This window comes from Notamacropus eugenii, chromosome 4 (assembly GCF_028372415.1).
Source record: "Notamacropus eugenii isolate mMacEug1 chromosome 4, mMacEug1.pri_v2, whole genome shotgun sequence".
Taxonomy (NCBI): domain Eukaryota; kingdom Metazoa; phylum Chordata; class Mammalia; order Diprotodontia; family Macropodidae; genus Notamacropus; species Notamacropus eugenii.
Window position 1 is genome coordinate 463,142,093 of NC_092875.1, and position 19,131 is coordinate 463,161,223.

A 19,131-nucleotide genomic window follows, 5' to 3' on the forward strand; every position below is an offset into this window, starting at 1 on the left:
TTGGGGTATATGAATGTAATGGAATACTATTGGGCTATAAGAAATGATAAACAGGTGGACTTCAGAAAAACCTGGAAAGACTTAAATGAACTGATGCTGCGTGAAATGAGCAGAACAGGAGAATGTTATACACAGTAACAGCCACAATGTTCAAGGACTGTTTTTGATAGATTTAGCCCTTCACAACAATGCAAGGATCTATAACATTTCCAAAGGACTCAAGAAGCAAAATGCCATCCACATCCAGAGAAAGAACCATAGAGTAAGAATGCAGAATGAAGCAGACTATTTCCTCTTTTGTTATGTTTTATTTTGTTTTTCTCGTGGTTTCTCCCATTCATTTTAATACCTCTATGCAACATGACTAATGTGAAAATGTGTTTAATAGGGATGTATTTGTAGAGCCCATATAAGATTGCATGCCATCTAAGAGAGGGAGCAGGGAGGGAAGGGGAGAAAATTTGGAACTTATGGAAGTGATTGTTGAAAACTGAAAACAAATAAATTAATAAATTTGGAGGAAAATAAATGAATACCATTAAAAATGATTTTTGACTATAATTAGGGGAAAATAAAATATTAAATTTAAAATAAAAATATCTACTGGGCAACCATTCCTGTTGTTCAGGAATGCATAAGAAATTCAATCATGTATGCCTAGAAAATCTGACACCAGGGTATAACGAACAAGGAACTAGAAACTTTCCCAAGGACCATGTGTCACAGCCAAAGGCTTTATGACATTGTAAGAATGGGTTAAATGCAAGGAGATACTTGTTTCAGTATTCTAAAATCCATGATATTAGTAGCTTGAGTACTCCCTCCACCAAAGCAGATTGCATTTCCTCTGTACCTTGGCAGATGGTCATGGATTTAGGGGGCAGCTGAAAAATTTATCACCCTGCAGTTAACTTGGTGATAAGCCTTTCCAAATTTAGTTAAACTGGTTCTTGGACAAAAGACATAAAATAAACTCTATTAGTGATATACCCAAAACCTTTCCACCTCGGTCCTTATTGTGATTGTTGAGTCACATCTGACTCTTCAAGACCCTATTTAGAGTTTTCATGGCAAAGATACTGAAGTGGTTTGCCATTTCCTTCTCCAGCTCATTTTACAGATAAGGAAACTGAAGGAAACAGGGTCAAGTGACTTGCCCAGAGTCACGCAGCTAGTAAGTATATGAGACTTAATTTGAACTCAGGTCCTCCCGACTCCGAGCCCAGTGCTCTCTCTGCTGCACAACCTAATCGTTCCATTTCTACCTCAGTAGACCCTGCCTAAGTTTGCATTCCTCTTGTATAGCTTCAAGAACCCAATGTCAGCTCTACACCAAGATGGGACATTAATGGAGAACCTCAGCAGAGACAAAGAAAGACTGGCTGTGAAGCTAAAATGTCACAAACCCTTGTAGCCAATTCAGAATGAGTCTTGACATTGGAAGGGCTCAGGCAGAGGCTACATAGTCATGAATGTTGCAGAAGGGATTTGTGCATCAGGTAAGAAGAAGATGAGCTAGATGGACTCTAAGGTCCCTTCCCACTCTTAAATTCTAGAATTATATGACCATCAGTCATATAAAAAATAGCTAATATTTATACGACACTTTAAGATTTGCAAAATGCTGTACATATATTACCTCCTAACTTCCTCTGTGAGGTAGGTACTAAATATGATTATCTTTATTTCACAGATGAAGAAAATGAGTCGACTCAGGGGGATTAAGTAATTTGCACAAGGTCAAGCAGTTAAAACGTATTCCTCCTGACTTCAGGTTCAGTGTTCTTATTTCTATACTATGCTGCTCTGTTATTACACACACACAAAAATATCCATTTCTACCTGTAAGAGACAGAGATATCTTACAAGCTACTGACTAGAATATTCGCCCTTTAGGGCTTTAGAATGGATGTGTCCTTAGGAGTCGTGGATAGGAAAATAATAATGTATCTCTTTTTATTCTAAAATCAAACTGAGTTGGTAGGAAAAGACATATAAACAAAGGAGCCATCGTCTATTCAGGAAAGCGTTGGTGAAATGAACCTTCAGACAATGATGACATCACTAATGTTGCTGAATTCACTGTATGTGGGGGATCAGCAGCCTAACAGACTGTATTAAATAATCTTGGGAGAAGACTGAGACTGGGCAATAAAGTTCTGGTTTTCATCCAAGAATGAATACAGTTCACTCCTTTGCATGTGCTAATTTTTCTTCCCTATTTCCCCCCTCTCTCCCCACTTTAATTTCATCTCTCCTTCATGACCATATGATAGGGAGATTAAGGACCCAGAAGCTGAGAAATAAATTGATACATATTTCATGGGAAGGGGTCATAGTTTATCCATTTGCTCTCAGCCAAAATGAACACTGTATAATCGTGAAGAACAAATCTGGTGCAGGAGAAGAGCTGCTGATGTTACTTGCCCCTCATATTCAATCATTTCAAGTGGACTTGGAAGGAGCTCAACTGATCATTCCCACACACGTACCACATATTTATTTGTAGAAAGCTGGGATGAAAGCAGAAAGAAGAAATTAATGTTATGAAATTAGGATGGTAAATGACACAAATATCAAGGAAGAAAGCATTGCTTGGTCAAGAAAGTCAACTGTTGCTAAAAGTTAAATGTTTAACATTGTTTCTCATCTTTTTTTCTAGCTTTGTCTACTCAAAAACCTAAATAAGTACAATATTCTGCGTACTAAATGCTCAGAAAGGAAGAGGGAAAAGAAGGAAGGAAGGAGGAAAGAAGAAAGGAAAGAAGGAAGGACCCTTGAAAATATATTTTATGAAATGCTAAATCCAATTCTTTCTCCTCCATTCTGTAAGAGACATAGATCAAGGGTCACAGACAGCTAAGGAAAGGCAGAAACAAAATTAATACTCTGTTATACCTCTAGCAGCAGTAAAAATGAAGGACAGAGACAAAGCTTTTAGGCAGCTGAAGGAGAAGTAACCACTGCCCAGATGAGCCACACACGTGTACCGCCACCCCCGTGCCTGCTCTCCTTCACAAAGAATAGCTCTGAGCAAGCCTGTGACTTTGAAGAGTGGGAAGGTAGCAGACAGAGAGCACTTCCCAAAGGTTCTCAACACATGGAAACCAATTAAAAACCAGGAGGCTGAAGGATGTCTCCCATCACATCCAAGAGGTCCACCATGACAGAACTCAGAACTCAAGGTTTTCAGAAGGCAGTGTTATTATATGCCCTTCTCAGAAACATTGGATTTGGCCACCTCCTCAACTCCCACCCAACCCTTCCTCCCTAATAAACAATCTTTCAATAGAATCTTTACTCTCAAGGGCTCAAATCCACACATAGCATGTGATGTACATTGTTAAATGTTTTCTAAAAACTAAGGGGATATTTTAGAAGAGAAATAGGAGTTAGGAAATAGGAAGGTTAAGAATGCTGCAAATTCCCCTCGCTCATTTAAACACATTTATATAAACTTTAGAAGGTACTTCCCACACAAACCCATAAGATAAGGCAAATATTATCTTATTGTCATTCTATTATAGCCCTTCTGTAAAACGTAAACTCCTTGAGGACAGGGACTATTTCATTTTGTCTTTGCATCCCTAGAGCTCAGCATAGTGCCTGGCACAGGTGAGGTGCCTAACAAATGTTTAATGATAGATCAGCTGATCAGTCTCCCAACAACTGCTATGAGGTCAGTAGGATGAGTATTATTTTCCTCTATTTTGCAGATGAGAAAACTAAGATTGAGGGAGATGATGTAAGTCCCTAGCTAAGGTCTCAGCGCTACAACTTGAACCTAGTCCAGGTTCCTGGGTCAGAACAATTTCCACCACATCTCACTGCTTCTCTTAACAACATCCCATAGCATTTCCACACCCATTCTCTCATTTGATACCCACAAGGATCCTGACCAGTGGGTTCTTCCTATAGCCTTCCTGATTTCTTAACTAGAATATTCCCCTTTTTGAGAATAGATTCTTCAAGTTTAAGTTTTGTGTCCAGATGAAGAAATGCAACCTTGGCATGTAAAGCTTTACACAGAGTCCCCAAATCTCAGAACTGGAAGTCAGAGGTTTTTTTTTTGAGTCCAACCCAGACCCAAGCCACAAGAATCTCTTCTATAATAGACAGAATGAAGGAGATGATCTTGCTTAAAGACCTCCAGAAATAAGGGACCCACTGTCAACCAAAGCAGTCTATTCCACTTTGGGTAGTTCTATATGCTAGGAAGAGTACTTTTTTCTTAATTATTGGATACTAATTAATGAAATTATAATTACAAATTAATTTGGGTGCTAATTAAATTACAGTTCAACTGTCATAAGAGGGATTTTGAAATTTCTAACATTTAAAAATGGGTCCCTATCCTCAATAAAGTTGGGAGTCACTGGCATAGTGAAAAGAACACTGGATTTGAAATCAGCAGCCTGAGTTCGAATTCTAACTTATGTGTTTTGTGATATTGAAAAACTCATATAAGCTCTCTACGCCTCAGTTTCCTTATCTGAAAATTGGGATAATGATGTTTATATTACTTGTCCTTGCAGGGTTGTTGTGATAATAGAATGAGGTGATGTATCTAAAGCACTTTGTAAACATTAATGTGCTTCTGTAAGAGTTAGAGAAACTTCTGATCTTAAAAAGGCTTCAGATGCTCCCTTCTTCTGGACATTGAGTCCCTCGAGGCAGCTTAAGAATGGAAGAGGTTTTTTTGACTTTCACATCACACCATGGATTCAAATGAAGCTTTCAGACGATTACATTACATTCCAATCCAGTAGGTTGTAAATTTTTTGAGGGCAGGGACCATCTTCGTCATGTATTTCCAACACAGTATCTGCCGCATAGTAAGCTCTTAATAAATGGTTATTGACAATAAACTAAAACTAAAACAAAAATGAGTAAAACACGCCAATTTCAGACTTATTTATTCATGCCTTTCAGAAAAACTGCTAGATCCCCTATTTTGTCTATCATTCCTAATCTGGACCAGGTTTGTAATTTCCTCGGTGTAAGCAACTCCCAGGATGAGGAAACTTCTATCGATGTAAGTCAATTCCTTCTCTGACACATAGAATTTTGGAGTTGCCTGAACATGGACAGGTACAATGACTTTCCAGTCATTGTATGTGTATGGGGCAGGTCTTGAATGCAATTCTTCCAGACTTTGAAAGCAGCTCCCTATCTACTAACCCACCACGCCTCTGATAATTCCTAGAAGTTTAGTTTTTCATAGAGAGGTAAAAGCTACAAGAGTGCTTGTGTAATCCACAGCACCTAGCACAGGGCTGAGTATAGAAGAGATACTCTGCAAATATTTGTTATTCAACTCTAGTTTTGAGACCTTGGAAAAGATACCGCCTTTGTGACCTTAACTTTCTTCATCTAAAAATAAGGGGGTTGAAATAGATGACTACTAAGGTCTCCTCTGGGTTTAAAATTCTAGAATTAGATTAATTCCTACGATTGACCATCTCTTATGTCATTCAACATTGCTTGGGACCTAGCAGAAAAAGCTACGAACGGTGCAGCTAACTCTTCAATATTTGGAATAATGAGTATGGATTGTTCCAAGTTTGTCAAAATAACACAAAATTTCCCCTTCTATAACAATAATGGAGGCAGCTGGGTGGTACAGAGAATAGAGGTACAGGCCTGGAATCAAGAAGAATCATATTCCTGAGTTCAAATCTAGCCTCAGACACTTACTAACTATGTGATCCTGGGCAAGTCACTTAACTCTATTTGCCCCAGTTTCCTCATCTGTAAAATGAAATGGAGAAGTAAATGGCAAACCACTCCAGTATATTTGCCAAGAAAACCTTAAATGGGGTCCCAAAGAGTCAGAAATTACTAAAATGACTGAACAACTACAAAAATGAGGGAATTAGACAAGATATAATCCCTTTCAGCTCCAATTCTATGATGTCAGTGTGGAGTGAGGGGAAGAGATATGTTTGTTCTGAATAATTCCCTTTCTCTTTGCCACAAAACCAAATTTCTGCTTTTTTTCTACCCTTCTTGTTCCCTAGCACTTTCCTTTAGGAAACTGATCATCTTCTGCTCTCTTCCAAGAGCAAACGTATATGGTCTATGTTCCTTTAGGGCACTTCTAATGTTCCAGATCATGTTCACCTTCATCTTATCTGCAGACCTGGATGTGGATATACACAACTGTTTTGTGTACTTTCAGCTGGTTCTACCTGTCTTCTGATCCCTTCCCCAGATACACAATTAATTGTCTGTCCCTGGGCCGAACATTTTATGTGCACCAAGTTTGTCATACATAGTGGAAAGTGAATAGGGCTAGGAGGCAGGTTCTAGATCAAAGTCTGCCATTAGTTAGCTGAATGACCTTAGACAAGGCAATCAACTCTTTTTATGCCTTCATTTCCTCATGTGTTAAATGGGAATAATATCTATTCTACCTCCTTCCACAAATTAAGCCAATGAACTCAGAACAATGAAGACTATTAGGTAGTTGGCAAAGATACTGGAGTAGTTTACCAGTATCTTTGGATACCAGTAAATGGAAAGAACATGAGAGTTGGAGCCTGGAGATCTGTAACAAATCAACCATATAACAAGTCACTTCACCTATCAACATTTTTGTTTTCTCATTATTGTAATAGTAATAGTAGTAGTGCTGGTGGTGGTGGTGGTGGTGGTAATGGTGGCAGTGGTGGTAGTAGTTGTAGTAGTAGTAGTAGTAGTAGTAACTGACATATAGAGTGCTTTTTGAGTTTGCAAAGCACTTTACATACATCACCTCATTTGATTTTCACAACAACCTTGTAAGTTAAGTGTTAGTTATTATCATTCCCATTTTACAGATTAAAAAAAAATGAAGCTCAGAAGTTAAGTAACTTTCCCAGGGACACACAGTTAAATGTCTAGTAGGGATTCTCCTCCTTCCAGGACCAGCAAATTATCCACTTTGCCAAATTGCTTCTTACTGGTAAAATTTGGTGGGGTGAGGGGGGAAGTGACAAGAAGGGAGTAGATAGAGATTGGACCTATTGATTTCTAGGACAAAAGTGTGAGAACTTCAAGGAGACAGGTTGGAATGGAAATTTTCCCAATAGTTAGAACTGTCCAAAAGCATTATGAGATACCTTGAGAGGATCCTCTCATTGGAGGTGTTCAGTCAGATGTTACATGAGAGAGTGCATTGTAGAAGGGACTCTTCCACAGCTAGGAGTTGAACTAGGTAACTTCTGAGATTCTGGGAACTGAAGATGTTAAGCCTAGAGTAGAGAAGACTTGAGTGCAGGTAGGTGGCTCAGTGTTCAGAGCAATGGACCTGGAGGCAGGAAGACTCATCTTTCTGAATTCAAGTCTGGCCTCAGACAGTTACTAGTGTGACCTTGGACAAGTTACTTCACCCCCTTTTTACCTCTCACCCCCTTTTTACCTCAGTTTTTTCATCTGTAAAAATGAGCCAAAGAAGAAAATGGTAAACCACTCCAGTATCTTTGTCAAGAAAACCCCAAGTGGAGTCACAAAGAGTAAGACAGAACTGAACAAGAACAGACTTACCAAGTGTCCCCTTCTCCAGACTAAACACAATAGCTGTCTTCAATACTGGAAAGTACTTGTGGAAGAGGGATTTGACTTGTTCTACGTGACCCCAGATGGCAAACTAAGAATATAGGAAGTGGAAATTCCAGGGGCAGACTTAAGAATAGAGAAAGGAAAAAATTTCTAATTAGAGCTATCCAGTGGTGGAGATGTCTTACTTAGGAGGTAGTGAAATCCTCAGTCAAGGAAAATCCTCAAGTTGAGGCTGGACTATCAGTTATTATTGAGATATGATGAGATAACTGCTAGTTATCAAAAATGTTGTAGAGGGGATTCTAAATCAGGTAGGGGTTTGGTCTTAGGTCTCTATTAGCACTGAGATACCTCCATTGTAAGATCTCTGCCAGATGATGAATCTCAAGGTCCTTCCTCCTTTGGGTTCCATCTTCCCAACAAGGAGCCAGGAGGGTCCTGGGGTCCCCAATACTGTGTCATTATATGGGAATAGAAGAGAGAGGTAGAGACTACCACACGAGTTGGTAGTCTCTAGTGACCTGGGATGTGGTAGCCCTGAAATATATGGGGAGAGCCAAGTTTCCAGGATGTTTAGCATGTAGATACAAGACCAAGGTCCTAGGGAAGAGAAGGCAGAGCTTCAGAACTCTGACACTAAGCTCTAGGCAAGGACCTACGACTGCTGAGCTATCTTCCATCCTTCCATCAGAGTGGTTCAGAGACGCCAGCAGCCACATCCCCACGGATGATTTTCACCACCACAAAGTCTAGCTAGTTCTCTCTCTCTCTGTCTCTCTCTGTCTCTCTCTGTCTCTCTCTGTCTCTCTGTCTCTGTCTCTCTGTCTCTCTGTCTCTCTGTCTCTCTGTCTCTCTCTCTCTCTCTCTCTCTCTCTCTCTCTCTCTCTCTGTCTCTTTCTCTCTCTCTCCCTCCCTCCCTCCCTCCCTCTCTCTCTCTTTCTCCCTAACTCCTACTTTCTGTCTTGCTTCTGAGTTCTCTACCAAAAGGAGGTGGAGAGTAGAGGTCCTAGGGAAGAATTGGAAACCGAAGAGGAGTACACTGAACCTGGCCAGGGTCCCAGGTCCTGCTGTGGGGGCAAGAGCCCAGGCAGGTGTGGGAGCTGGTGGCACTGGAGGTAGGCACAGCTGCCGAGCTCAGGCTTTAGCTAACGGCCAGCGGGGAACGAGTGAATGAGAGAGCCCGACCGGAGGGAAGTACATACGAAAAAGAGACTGAAGCTGGGGGAGCATGGCTACCGCACCGACAATTGGGCCAGCGTCGTGTGTATTGCGGGGGGAGGGGAGGGGAAGGACCGCGGAGGCACAGAAAGTGGTGGGTCCCAAGTAAATAAATGGGCTCTTTTTCAATGGCTTGCACTTGGGGAAACTTGGGTTCTTTTTATGTTGCTAGCTCCCATCAGCGAGAATATCTTGGGGAGACTCTTAGGGAAAAGGATGAGGGGCGGATTAGGGGGCACCTCTTGGTGCCCAGTTGCCTTGCCCTTCCCTTCCCTTCGCCAATTCGAAGAAGGGGGCCCCTCCCCGCACCCTGGCGCCCTCTAACACTGCAATGCTCCAAAAGGAGATAGCTGAGGCCCCCTTGCTCCCTCTCAGTCTTGCTCCCCGAAGGGAAAACTTCAACGGAAAGGGGCTGGGAGGGTGAGTGGCTGCTCGCGGAAGGTTTGCTTCCCACTGGGAAGCGCAGGAGTAATCGTCTTTGGGGAGGCTACGGTTGCACCCCTAGCCCGCGGGGCGGGGTGGGCACAGTTCCTCTCGCTCGTCTTTGCCCTCGCGGCTCGGGAGAGCACTCCTGTTGGGTCACCTCTGCCTCGCCACCCCCTTGGCACCCCTATCTCCTTCCTGCCCCCCTTTCCTGGCTCTGCGGCGGCGCAGGGGCATGGGGTGCCGAATTTCTCCTGGATCTTGACGGCGCCGCGGCGGGTTGCAGTGGAACGTGCCCGGTGGGGAATCCGGCAGGGGGTCCTCAGGGTTGCGCGGGTGTTCGTGGGGGAGAAGGGGCAGAGAAGATAGGTGGGGGGGGGGGGGGGGGTCCAGCAGCGCGCGGTTGGATCTACCGTTGTTTTTCGGCTGCTACGGGTGGAACAGGGAAACTACGGCCAAGTCGGCATTTTGGAGCTGATTGACTCCTAAAATTCTCCGCAGGTAACGGGGCATGTCAGGTCGGTGAGCGCAGAGCTGAGGGGTGGGCGCCAGGTCCCTGGGGAGCTGGGGAGTCCCTGGCTGGACTTGAAGATTTGGCCAGTGGGGTACTGAGCCCCGGGAGGTCACCCCGACCTCTTCCGCCTTTCTCACCTCCTCCATTAGCATCCTCGAGGCTGGGCTGGGCTGGGATGCGGAGCATTTACCCAGGGAAGCCGGACCGTCATACCGATTTGCATTCGGGAGGAGAGGAAGGGGGGAGAGCGGTCTCTGACGGTCTTGAGGCTGAGGACCCCTTGCTTCCTCGGCTTCTGCCTCTTGGTACCAGAGGGTCCTCAGGATGCTGTCTCACCTCCAAGAGAAGCCCTGCCTCGCCCGAGAGAGTGAGAAAACCTCTGGGCCCTTCTGGCACCGGGGAGGGATGGCGAGGGGGGAGGGGCTCGAGGAGGTGAACCCCCCCCCCCCCTAGTCCCGCATTTCTCCCATTTGGCTGTCCTCACCCTTAGGGGGGGAAAAGTCCCAGAGAAATAGGGGAGCTGAGAGGGGTGGGGGTGGGGTGGGGGATGAGTGCGTGTTGAAAGTCTTAAAGCAAAGCTATGGTCCTGCGGTGACTGTCTCCAAATCGTGAGTTCTAAGGGGCCTCTGGGCTTGGCAAAAATCTCATTTTCTAGGCAGAGATCGCCTCTGTCCTCGGAGCTGCCTGCTCTCTCCTGTTCTGGTCATCTATATAAAACAGGTTGTGCGCCTTCTCCTCACGCCTCCCCTAGAGCAGAGCTAGCACTGCCTCCCCTCCCAACTCCCCAGTCACTGACCTTCCTCTGCTGACCTTTCCTGGAAGCCAGTCTTCCTCGGGGACTGGAAAAAGGCTCCCCTGCACCCTGGCTTGAAATCCTGCCTCCCATTTTGTCCCAAAAGCCACGAGGTGGTCTGGACGTTGGTATGGGAGGGGAGGTGTAGAGGAGAGACAGAGATAGAGAGAGACAGAGACAGAGACACTGAGAGAAACACAGAGGCAGTTGTCCCTAAACAGTTGGAGAAAAGTGCAGAGAGGGACAGAGGAAGTCCAAACGGGGAGAGAACTCTGAAGATACAGCTTGCTTTCAGGACGTGACAGTTCTCTGGCCTGACACAAGAGAAGGGGCACTAGCAGAGAAGTAGGGAGAGGAAAGGGGAAAAAGGTTTAATTTTACCAAAAGCAGGGGTGCTCCCCTTTCTCTCAAAGATGAACTGTTATACTTTCTAATACATTCATTTCTCATAGGAGCTGAAGCAAGCGGCAGGTATAGATAGATAAAGCATCTATTTCTAAAGATCTATTTATAGATAATGCTTATCATGTGCCAGGCATTGTGCTAAGCCCTAAGGATACAAATACAAGCTAGAAATTAAAAAAAAAAAAGATATTCCCCACCCTTATGGAGTTTACATTCTGATAGTGGAAGACAGTACATGACAGAGAGCTGCAGAGGGAAGAAAGATGTGAGGTATTGGGGGGGAGGGAGGGAAGTCTGCTAACAAGAAGGTAATGTGGAGTGTGGATGAAAATTTCTCAGTATTAAGGAAGAAGACTTGGGAAATAATTTTGTAACACTTTTTGTAGGAAATTCTTTCCTGATCCTCTTCTCTTCCTTGGATAGAAGAAGATATATTTTACATTTACCAATTTTTAAAAAATTTATTCTACATTCATTAGAACTTTTCCAGTTGCCTCATATCCAGCCTAAATCTGATTTACACTGACCACGTCAGTCAGGATTGGAAAGGCTAGACTGCCAGTATCAGTTGTCCTATAGGACCAAAGGAGGCCCTGGGGCCTTTAACTCAAACACTGTTTACTGACTTTGGGCTCTGTGCTGCTCCTATATAGATCTCACCTCTTCCACAAAACTTTCCCTGGTCTCCTTAGTCAGAGATTTCTGGGTTTTTGTTCTCCCTTTACTCTCTAATGGTTCTTTTGTTGAAATGCTGTTATGCACTTTGTTTTACATCATAGCTATTTGTGTCTTTATTTATATTGCCCTACTGGATTGTAAACTACATGAAGGGAGAGGGACTTATCACTTAATTTTTCCGTCTCCCCCAATACTTTAAGAAATGTTGGTTGAATCTCAATTTTGGCCCCACAGTGGCTATTGGTGCCATGGACCTGCTGCCATATTGACTATCAGTTGTGCTGCTGGATAGGTAGTAAGCTACAGAAAACCTATAAGATTCATGGTGCTAGGAGATCTGAGAGTGCTGGGCTGGTGAAAGGGCATAGTTGGAGAGCATCACTGGGACTAGGATTAAGAAAGTGGACTTGGGCTATGGGGTAAATATAGTGGACTTGGGCTATGGGGTAAATATGCTGAGAGACCATTTAGGTTAGATTTGACCTACTCATAGTCCTCCTAGCTTATAGGAATCCAAATAGATAAGGTCCTAAAATCTTAGGAGTCAGTGTAGACATTAAGTGGCTTCTTTACCAGACTACATATTTAGAGCTGAAAGACTTAGTCCAGGCCCTCCCTCCATTCATTTTAATGATAAGAAAGCTAAGGTCTGGAAAGATACATTACTGGAAGAGTCAGGAGTCAAACCTAGGTATTCTAACTGTAAATCCAGGGCTCTTTCCAGTGCACTGTGGCTCAGGAGTGTTGTTTCAAGCAAACACTAACATACTAAGGGTCAGAAGGGGTTAGAACAAGATTGGACAAGGTCAGAGTAAGGAACAAAGTGATGAATTTGGAGCTTGAAACCCATTTCTGGCATCCATTTTTAACACCTATGAGATTTGCTGCTCCATGTAGCACTGACATCAATCGGAAGTAGTATATAAACATTTCCTTCCCAAATAAAAATAAACTGGAGAGGAAGGGGAAGCCACTAGAAAAACATGAAAGGATGGGACCAAATGACCTTTAAAAAGTCCCTTTCAGCTCTATATCTATGATCCTGTGGTACAGTATGTCAGACTATTATCAAGACCATCAGACACATGTGGCACTGTGCTAGGATATAGGCAAATAACGCTAGTCAGAAAGGTCCTTAATCCAAGTAAGACAACCCTCCTAGAGATGCATGCAGAAAAGACAGAGGGATAGCAGAGCCAGTACAGGACAAACACATGATTTGAAGAGCACGTGATGTAGCAGTCCTGTATAGGCCCCCATTCTAGATGTAGGAGACTGTCGGCAGCAATATTTGGGGCTATTTACCTTTTCTTCTGATTTCTTAACAAGAAATACAAAAATGGGACTCCAAGCAGAAAGTAATAGGTAAAGAAATAGTAAATACAAGCTCATGGGCTCTATAACACTAAACAGTCTTGATTTTCCTCTGCAGGAGCTAACAATTGGTTGGCAGAGGAAATTCACCAAAGGAAAAACCATGAGGAAAGCATGGAATTTTGAATAATCCTTTCAGGTAACTTTTAATTTCTATTTAGAGCAGATGTTTGGAGGGCTGAAGATATTTATAGTTTAATTTGCTTTCTTAATGTATATTTTTTTAAAAGAATGTTTGTGTCAGCAACCACAATGCTATTTCCTTTATCCCTCTTTTCCCCTCCCCATCTATCTTTCTCTAGCTAAATGGAAGAGCTGTCCATGGTTCTAAAGGAATCACCTACATGTCACTTGTCTGTCTGTGATATTCACCTGAATTTTATATTAACCCTCCATTTCTAACCTTCCTCCCTTTCTCTTTGGAACCTGAATTGAGTCTATCTTTTAACCTGTTCCAACTGTCTTGCCCTTATACTTGCCACCATGATTTCTTTCTAACTATTTCTCCCTTTCCAAAGTCTGATGTTCTCTCGAACTTGTTCCCTTTTGCATACACAGTCCTTTTCCCAGTTCAGCCTTGAATACTTTATTTACTATATTTTGTGGTTTTCCCTGCCTTCTCTCTGCCTGACCCACTGTAATGCCAATTTCATACCCATAGCAGCTGCTGTAATTTGCACAGGTATTTCCAGGGTAAATTCGTAAAATATAATACACTCTCTTCCTCAAAAGTAAAACCAAAATATTTATTTGGGACATCATTATAACACCAGGAGGTAAGAATTAACAGGGTACTTATTACTAATCCAGGGAGTGCTGACATCTTCAATCTTCTTTCTGTCAGGCCTCCCCACAAAAACAAGTTCCTCTAGACAAATTCCTCCCTCGAGCTCGCTTTTGTCTCTCTCTGCTCCTTGGGCCAACTGCTCCCACTCACAGCTTGCTTCTGTCTCTCTTCTCTGCCTGCTCTCACTCTGCTCCTGCTCTCTCTCTCTCTCCCTCTCCCCTCTCCCCTCTCCCTCTCCCTCTCCCCTCTCCCTCTCCCTCTCCCTCTCCCTCCCTCTCCCTCTCCCTCTCCCTCTCCCTCTCCCTCTCCCTCTCCCTCTCCCTCTCCCTCTCCCTCTCCCTCTCCCTCTCTCTCTCTCTCTCTCTCTCTCTCTCTCTCTCTCTCTCTCTCTCTCTCTCTCTCTCTCTCTTTCCTCCTTGGGCAAGCTCCTCCCAGTCTGCACTCCATATGACTGCAGGCTCCATGTGATCACAGGTTCCATACATTAGGCCTATTAATGGGCAGGGAAGATCTTCCTATTCTATCAACATTACACCCACCTAGCCTCCTTAGAGCTCTGGAAGGAAGTCAATAGAGAAAGAGTAAGTATGCTGCCTCAAGGGGCAATAAATAGCCCCTCACTAGGAGCCTTTAGTTAGTGTCTGGATGACTACTGATCAGGGAATTCCTGCTCAGGCTGAATTTGATAACCTCTGATGTTCCCTCTAAGTTGTGCTGTTAAGGAAGGGGGAGGGGGTAGAAGGAAATAAGCATTTAAGTACCTTCAGGTTCATTTGATCCTCACAACAACCCTGTGAGGTAAGTGCTCTTATTAACCCCATTTTAGAGATGGAGAAACTGAGGCAGACAGTGTCTAAGTGACTTTGTTAAAGTCACACAGATAGTAAGCATCTGAGGCTGGATTTGAATCAAGTCTTCCTGACTCCAGGCCCAGTGCTCTACCCATTAACCTGTCCTAGCTCCCTTAAGAGCACCACAATCTTTTCATGTTCATAACTTCAGGTTCATTCTTGATGCTTTCTTCTCCCATATTCAATCAGTTGGTAAGTCTTATTGATTCTATCCCCATAAGATCTCCCAAAACTCTGCCCCACCCCCAGCCCCATCATAGGCCCTTCTAACTTCTCACCTGGACTGCAGTAACTAACCTTACTGATCTCCTTGTGGTGGCTGTCCCCTCTCTAATCCATCCCCCACTCAGCACTCAATACAATACTCTCAAGGCACAAATCTGATCCTGCTACTTCCCAATTCAAAAGCCCTCACCGTTTCCTTTAGGATAAAACACAAACTCTTTAGCTTGACCCTCCACAATCCAGTGCCTTTCCAAGCCTCATTTCATACTACTCCCCTCCATCAACTCAACATTCCAACTAACCTTAACTACTAATCATTCCTCAGAATTAATTCTCTATGTTTTGATTGCACACAAGCCATTTCCTTGTACCTGGCCTAAATTCCTCATCCTTATGTCTCAAAAGTCTTGTCTTGCTTCAAGACTCAACTCAGGGGTCACTTGTTCTGTGAAGTTTTCCCTGATCCTCACTTCTTATTTTAATGTGCTCTCTCCATCCCCCTCTCCCTGTCTGTCCCCTTCCCTCTTCTCATTTTCTTTGTACTCTACTTTTTTGTAAATATCTTGTCCAAGAGAATGTAGGCTCCTTGAGGACAGGGACAATTTCATGTTTGCCTTTGTAGACCTAGCAGATAATGTGCCTGAAAAATATTTGCTTACCGAAATAGAGATTCTGGGGTCCAATAAAAGAAAAACTATAATCAGAGGAAGACTAGGTCTCTGGGAGATTTTTCTTCCTACTTTCAGGTCTGAGCACTTATTTATCTGCCAAGTAAATAACGGTAAGTTATTTAAATTACATCTTGAAGGTTTTCACAGCTGGGTGCCAGTTTGGCAACTGCTGCTTCTTGGGATGTTGGACTATGACCAATGGGCTAGCCATCAGTCACAAAGACTCTCTGACGTTCCTTGTTCCTCCTGACATAGGAACCAGATTTTTCTTCCTGTCTCATTCTCTGGCTTGCTGACCTGAATGAATACTTTTTAAAAAAGATATAATTGAACTCTGTGTTTTTTAAATAAAAGGTAGTTTATCTGGACATCTCATAATTACTACTTCATGATGATCAAGAAGGTATAGTATTTTTAAATCATAAGAAAAAATGTAGTTAAGGGATGGATAGACTCATTTCTTTTTTATGCGGCAGTCACTTACATGAGGAATATCAGTATCATACATTATTCATATATGAATTTTCAAATACCAAAAGACTACGTATCATAATTCCACACAGGTTGGTATTATAAAGTAAAAATTCCTAGAGAAGCAAGTTATGAGTTCAAGAAATGGTCATGAAAGGTAGTTGAAATGTTTAGTGCTTAGATCTGATAGAGTAGGGCAGTAGAATAGAGTGGAAAGAACCCTGGCTCCGGAGTCAAGGAGTCCAAATTAAAACGTTGCCTCTAATGCTTACCATCTTGTAGTCTTGGGAAGATCATTTAATGTTCCTGGACCTGAGTTACTTCATCTGTAAAATGAGGGTATTGAGTCAGATGGCCTATGAAATCCTAGCTATAGTATAGTCCTAAGTATATACATATACATATATACACACACATATATATATATATGCATACACACATACATATACATATATAAACATACATACACATATACGTATAGTATAGTCTTAAAGTCAATCAAATCAGCATTTATTAAAATCCTACTGTATGCCAGTGGTTATTCAGTCTTTTTTTTAGTCATGTTCCACTCTTTAAGACCCCATTTTTCTTGGCAAAGATACTGGAGTGGTTTGCCATTTCCTTCTCCAGCTTTACAGATGAGGAAAATGGGGTTAAATGATTTGCCCAGAGTCACATAGCTAGTAAATGCCTGAGGCAAGCTCTGAACTCATGAGGAGGAGGTCTTCCCGAATCCAAGCTCAGCACTCTTTCCCCTGCACTACCTAGCTGCTCAGCAGGGTACTATGCTAAATGCTACGAATACCAAAAAAAGGCAAAAGTCAATACCTGCTCTCAAGGAGCTCGCTGTCTGATGGAAGAGAGCAGTCTGGCAGAAACATATGAGCTTAGACTTTGAGAAAAAAAGACCTTTAAGATCCTCAAGTTCAGCCCTCTCATTTTATTATACAATTTTAAATGGTCTTATTAATATCTCTTGCTTTTACATCAGTCATTTCAAAATATATCCCCTATTCCCATGCTAATCAACATTGCACTCTTTCCTCTCTATCACCATAAGGGGAAGGGAACAAGCATTTATTAAGCACCTACTATGTGTCCAGCCTTGTGCTAAGCACTATAAGATATTACCTTATTTGATTTTCACAACAATTCTGGGAGGGAGGTGTTTATTATCCCCACTTTACAGTTGAGAAAATTGAGGCAGGCAGATTAAATGCCTCCCCCAGGGCACATAGTTAGTAAGTATCTGAACCTAGGACTCATCATGTTATCATGTGGGCACTCCTTGCTCTGATGTATATCCTGGTATTTGTGGGCAGCTAGGTAGTGCAGTGGATAGAGCACCTGTGCAGGAGTCAGGAGAACCTGAGTTCAAATCTCACCTCAGACACTTGACACTCACTAGCTGTGTGACCTTAAGCAAGTCACTTAACCCCAGTTGCCTCATCCTGGGTCATCTCTAGTCATCCCAATGAATATCTGGTGACTGGATTCAGATGGCTCTGGAGGAGAAGTGAGGCTGGTGACCTGCACAACCCTCCCTCCCTCAAAACAAAGTCAGGTGCAAGTCATGTCATTATTTCTCTGATGGCGTGGTCTTATTCGGCAATGAAGGACAAACACACAACATCCTGGTATTTATAACCTACTGTGCTCAAAATAGTTCATCACCTAGTGGTAGTCCTTCTCATGGTGAACCTCCAGGCTGGTCTTTGGACACTTGGGTCATCCATCAGTTGGCTTATCTTGAAAGGCTTTCCACCTTTTCCAGGCTTTCCTGACCTGGCAGAGCCTTTGAGAGTCCTGGGTCACCTTCAGGACAGGACAGGACCTTAGGGTTCTAATGAGTGCATTAATTAATACTTAGATGAAGCCAAGGAGGTCAGCAGTTGGAGGAGAGGAGGGAGAACATTCCAGGCATGGAAGACAGCCAGAGTTGAGAAATGAAGAGTCTAATTCCTGGAACAGTCAAAAGGCCAGTTCACTGGAGCAAAGAGTACATAGCAGGGAGTAAGGTGTAAGAAGACTGGAAAGGTAGAAAGGGACTGGGTTACAAAGGGCTTTGAATGACAAACCGCATTTTGAATTTGTTCACGAAGGCAACAGAAAGCCATTGGAGTTTATTGAGTAGGGGTGGGAGTGACATGATCAGACCTGTGTTTTGAGAGAATCACTGTATTTGGAGTGGGGAAAGATTTGAGGCAGGCTATTGCAATAATCAAGGTGTGAGGTGATGAGAGCCTATACTGGAGGGGTGGCAGCGTCAGAGGAGAAAAGGGAGTGGATCCCATAGAAGTTGCGAAGGTGAAATTGACAGGCTTTAGCAATAGGCTGGCTATGAATGAGGGTTGAGGGAGGAGACATGGTGAGGAATTCAGGAAGACTGCTAGGTTGTGAGTCTGAGGGAGGATGGTGTTGCCCTTTACAGATATAGCAGAAGTAGGAAGGGAAAGAAAGGTTTAAGGGGAAAGATAATGAGTTCTGTTTTGGACATATTGCATTTAAGATTTAAATTTAAAATGTCTAGTTTACTGGACCTCAAGTTTCAAGATGTCTGAAAGGCATTTGGAGATTGGGGGTCAGTAGAGAGACTGAGTCAGGAAAGGTAGATTTGAGATGGCAATTTGATGTAAATTAAATCCATGGGAGCTGATGAGATCACAAAGTGAGTAGTATAAAGGGAAAAGAGAGGGGAGGGCTCATGACCCTGAGAGATACCTACAGTTAGAAGGCATGATCTGTAAAAAGACCTAAAGAATAAATGGCAAACTACACCAGTGACACTGCCAAGAAATGCCCCAAATGGAGTCCCAAAGAGTCAGACATTACTAAACTGTAACAAAATGTGTGTGTGTGTGTATTCCCCTCTTATTTTTATATATACCCATATTTAGAGCAAGGAGGACAAAGCAATTCTCCAAAATAATTTCCTTTTGCCTTTTTTTTCCTGCTCAGGAATAGCTACCATAATGAAGTTGGAGTTTTCTCAACTTAATTCAATTCAACAAATATTTAAGTACCTAATATGTATAAGGCCCTACAGTAGGTGCTGGGGTTAAAAAGATGAACAAGACATGGTCTCTGCCTTCAAGAAAACTACAACCTAATAAAAGATGCATAGTGACTACAAATAACTGTATTACAAATGAGAATATCAGCCCAGCCCCTTTTTATAG

General features: G+C 42.8%; 1 protein-coding gene across 3 annotated transcripts in view; it reads left to right on the plus strand.

Moving 5' to 3' along the window:
- The first annotated feature begins 8,482 nt into the window (after positions 1 to 8,482).
- Positions 8,483 to 19,131, plus strand: part of ANKRD34B (ankyrin repeat domain 34B) — a 38,987-nt gene continuing 28,338 nt past the window's right edge. The window contains exons 1-2 of one of the 3 annotated variants that reach the window (XM_072606267.1): positions 8,483 to 8,657; positions 13,006 to 13,086. The gene's annotated coding sequence lies outside the window, so the exon portion shown is untranslated. Of the gene's footprint in view, positions 8,658 to 8,954; positions 9,181 to 9,650; positions 10,065 to 13,005; positions 13,087 to 19,131 lie in introns of those variants that run through there. The other 2 variants (XM_072606268.1, XM_072606266.1) reach the window with 2 other exon arrangements.